Source organism: Salmo salar, chromosome ssa27 (genome assembly GCF_905237065.1).
Source record: "Salmo salar chromosome ssa27, Ssal_v3.1, whole genome shotgun sequence".
In the NCBI taxonomy this organism is placed as follows: Eukaryota; Metazoa; Chordata; class Actinopteri; order Salmoniformes; family Salmonidae; genus Salmo; species Salmo salar.
Window position 1 is genome coordinate 2,770,813 of NC_059468.1, and position 4,292 is coordinate 2,775,104.

The 4,292-nt window shown below is 46.0% G+C and overlaps 1 long non-coding RNA gene across 1 annotated transcript; it reads right to left on the minus strand.

Annotated features, from left to right (window-relative positions):
* Positions 1-399: 399 nt before the first annotated feature.
* Positions 400-2,098, minus strand: LOC123730940 (uncharacterized). The gene is made up of 2 exons (XR_006762428.1): positions 1,985-2,098; positions 400-870 (listed from the first exon to the last, which is right to left on the minus strand). It is a non-coding gene; the product is annotated as an uncharacterized lncRNA (long non-coding RNA).
* Positions 2,099-4,292: the final 2,194 nt, after the last annotated feature.

Genomic DNA, 4,292 nt, shown 5'->3' on the forward strand with positions numbered 1-4,292 from the left:
GAGGGTTAACATGTTTAAATGTCTTACTCACTTGGCCACGGAAAACGAGAGCCCACAGTCCTTTGGAACGGGCTGCGTTGGTACAGTAGCACTGTGTTATGCTCACAGTGGGCGAAGAAGGTGTTTAGCTTGTCTGGGAGCAAGACGTGGCTGACGTGGCTGGTTTTCCCTTGGTAATCCATGATTGTCTGTAGACCATGCCACATACGTCTCATGTCTGAGCTGTTGAATTGCAACTCCACTTTGTCTCTGTACTGACATTTTGCCTGTTTGATTGCCTTACGGAGGGAATAACTATGGTCACCTTGCCATGGTTAAATCGGTGTATATATTTTTAATATTTCCACTAAAATCGGAATCGTTATCGTATCCAAAAATCCCATATCGGTCGGGCTCTACAACTGTTTAAGTTGTTTATTAATTCAGTGAAGTGAAATTGTGAATAGTTATTTAGCAAAAACATGTACAACACCTTCTTCAGTAGAATGAGAAATAATGCAAGCATGGTCAAACACTTACAAGGGCTATATTCAGACAAGGCTAATGTCTATGAAAGACAAGCAAAGAGTCCCTCAAGGAACCTTGGTCTTGATGGTTGCATACAACAATTCTTACAAGCATTCAATTAGTCATTCTGGAGACAAGCCTCATATGAGAAACTCATAACTACAACTCTAAGCCATACATTACAGTTTTCATTTCAGCACAAAAACATTATTGCATTTAAAGGAAAATGATCATATTCTGTGGAGACGAAGTGTTGAGAAAATAGACTTTTATCGAAGACTGCAGTATTTCTCAAACTTCGTTCCGTCTTTTGTTTTCTCTTGCCCTTGTCTTAATTCTTCATTTCCCAGCCTCCATGGGGATCTGATGGAGAAAACACAACACACAGAGAGAGAGAGAGAGAGAGAGAGAGAGAGAGAGAGAGAGGGATTTACAGGCTGAGGGGAAACTGCAGGCTTTACGTAAGAGTTTGGAGAGAGTACATTTTGTTTTGATGTTAAGGACCATAAAGAATGTTTGTCACACACTCATTCTTCATAGTTCAAAACTGTGTGTGTTTTTTCTTTGTGCTTATGTGCGTGCGTACATATTTGGATGGCCAAAACCTACATACTAAAATAATGCCATCATTGTCACATTTGTAGGAAACCACGTGTGTGTTTTCTCATACACAGTATGTACCCCGATGCATAGTATGGTATGTGCCCTGATGCACACAGGTGTGTGAGTTTCGAAGGTACAGTGCAGGGTATCTGGCCCCAGAAAGAGCAGCAAGGCTTCTGGAGTCCGAGTGCACGTCATTCAGAGACGTGCTGCAGCACCTGCTGCACCCCGGCCCATCTGGAGCTAGGGAACGCAGGCAACAGACCCAAGGACACTGCAGGACGACCAACTCACTCTCTCAAAGCGCATCCCAAATGGCACCCTGTTCCCTATATAACACCCTACGTTTGACCAGGGCCCATAGGGCTCTAGTCATAAGTAGTGCACTATAGAGAGAATTCGGGGCCATTTGTGACTCAGCCTTCTCAGATTTAAACAGGCTCTGACAGACGATGCCATGGAACACACTACGTCACCTCACTACACTGGGAGAGGGACAGCTGTTTCACGCCTGTACTAACAGACGCAAGATTCCACTGCCGCATGCATGAATGCCAGACTGCAGGGACTTTTAATTCCACCTATAAGTTATAGATATTGATCATTTTTTTGGAATCAAACAGAAGACTTACTGGAATATTTGATGTATAGTTACTGTATGTTAATGTTTCCACCAAACATGTCATGATGCATTCATTGAGGTACTTTTTGGAATCAAAGCTAACCCTACAGATTGGTTCATTTCCACAGGTTATAGGCACAGGTGTAATTCCTTTGATGTATTTGAAGACAGTCTATATGGTACCCATCCCCAGCACTATGAGTACAGACTACTGAGCATGCTGCATCACTTATTGGACACGTGACACTGTACCTGCCAGTGCACAGGTGTTGTTCTAATGGGATGCCCCTCTGTGAGTCACCAGGGATTTACTCTCCTCTACTGAGGGGCTTCAGGCATTTCACAGGCATCCATCAGCTCCTGACTGAGAGAGAGAGAGAGAGAGAGAGAGGAGAGAGGGAGAGAGGGAGAAAGGGGGATGGGAGGGAGGGAAGGAGAGGGAGACAAGAAGATGAAGAGAGAGAGGGGGGGACAAAGTAAGAGACAGAAGGAGAGAGAATAAAAAAGAGGGAGAGAGCGAGAGGGAGATCAAGAGAAGGAGAGATTGATAGACAAAGAGAGGAAAGAGAAAGATACAGAGAAAGATGCAGAGGGAAAGAGAGAGAGAGAGTCGGAACATTCCTGTGTAGGTGTGAGTCACTTCGACACAGTGTGGGTGAAACAGTGGACAACTGCTGTAGTCGTTGTGGATAACTGCTGTAAGCATTAACAGGCACTCTATACAGCATTCAGGTGTTCAGCACCGCTGCTAACAGGTTACAGCACAGTGGATTACTGTGCGTGGCATTTCGGCTTTCAGACAGGGCTTCCTGTTCTCTGGTGTGAAGTGTCAGAGGGGTGTACTTACAGTATGTCATAATGAACCTTGTCGCTGGGTAGATTTGCATACTTTTGCATTCTTGCATTGGTTTTACATACTGTACAGTAAGAAAGCAGTCAGTTATTTTGCTGCTCCCGTTCCTCATCCAATGACTGTATATGGTCATGGCCTCAGTCTGCCCTTTTGCTGAAGTACCTTTTTGTAAATGTTTTAGTCTTTTCTCCAGTGGGGGGCGAACCACTGCTTCTTTTCTCAACGTATCCAAACATGGGTCATTGAAGAGAGCTCTCGGATTTCTGGAGAGGGTTAGGTATCAGAAGGCGGAGCAGAGCAGCCCTTGATACTAGAGATGTCCCAAATGGCACCCTATTCCCTATATAGTGTCTTTCTTTTGACCGGGGCTCATAGTAGTGCACCATATGGGGCATGGGGTGTCATTTGGGACACCGCCTAGGAGGCTGCGTTAACAACTGTAGAGGAGTCAGTCAGTCACCTCCCAGAAAAGAAGAGCTCCAGGATGCAGGTGGCTTCACATCCAACTTCACAGCGGTACTCAACACTCCGGCTTCACAGTAGTACTCAACCCCCTGGCCCCAGGTTCATCAGTGCATAAACATGTGTCAGGGCCGGGAATAATATTTGGAGAGGATGGGGTTCGGAGGCTACTTTGTAGAATGGACGTCTTGGTTCAACAGGGAGTTTCTCAGGTTAGAGACAACCCAGTAAATCACCTTATCAACACCTCAAAGGGCTTCACACCACTGTCCAGCATCAGAGCTCTGTTTACAGAAGATGTTATTGTTGTCTCTTCGAACTGGAATAAAACATGAATGGTGTTCTATCTGTCAAATATGTGTCTCTGTCAAATTCTTGAAGGTAGTGGCACACTGCAAAACAGGTAGGTTTATAGTTGTGTAATGTATGTGGTGAATATGGGTCAGTAGGGATTTTGAGAACAGTGGGGCAGAAGTCTGCCTCTATACTCAAAGCTGCTGCCCCAAGTCCAAGGTTATGCAGCCTGTTTGAGATGTTGTCAGGCAGCTACCCCATGTATAATGTTGCATTCTGACCCGGTTGCCTTGGTTACACCCCTCCACCATGTCTCCAGCCACCGTCTCAGATCTTCAAGTGTTTGGAGCATGAAAAGAAGCAGGGAAAGAGAGAGAGAATGCTGGCCCTCTTCAGCCCCCTGCGATAGCTATAGCTACCGTAGGAAGCCCTTGGGTAAGTTCTCACTCTCAATCCTCCGTAGAGAAACAATCCAGAGAGAAGTGTGAACCTGTCAGACTTCCCACATGCTCCTCAACTAGAGGGGTTTGGTTACACCCTGTTGCCTTGGTTACACTTTGAACCCATGCAATCCTCTGCCTCAGTTGGTGGGGGGGGGGTGCAGTGACTCACGGAACCAGTAGCATTTCCCTTCCCACCTGAGTTCTGACAGAGATATTGACAGAAAGACGAGGCAGCGTCTTGCAAGGTGACTGTGTAGGGATGGTACGCGATGGAGAACATCTGGGACAGAGGGGCCTATTTCACGCAACGCAAGTTTCAGGAAGCCAGTTATCAGGGGGATGCCAGTGAGGCTGGATCTCTTTCATACCCAGCCAAATGGGGCAACGAGGCGTGGCGATCGCTCTGGAAGACAATATCCTAAGCCTAGCTAATACCATCTGGGATGACTTTTGTGTCGGTTGGTCTTTCACCCTGAAACCGCTCATTTCTCCCTAATGAAAGTACTTT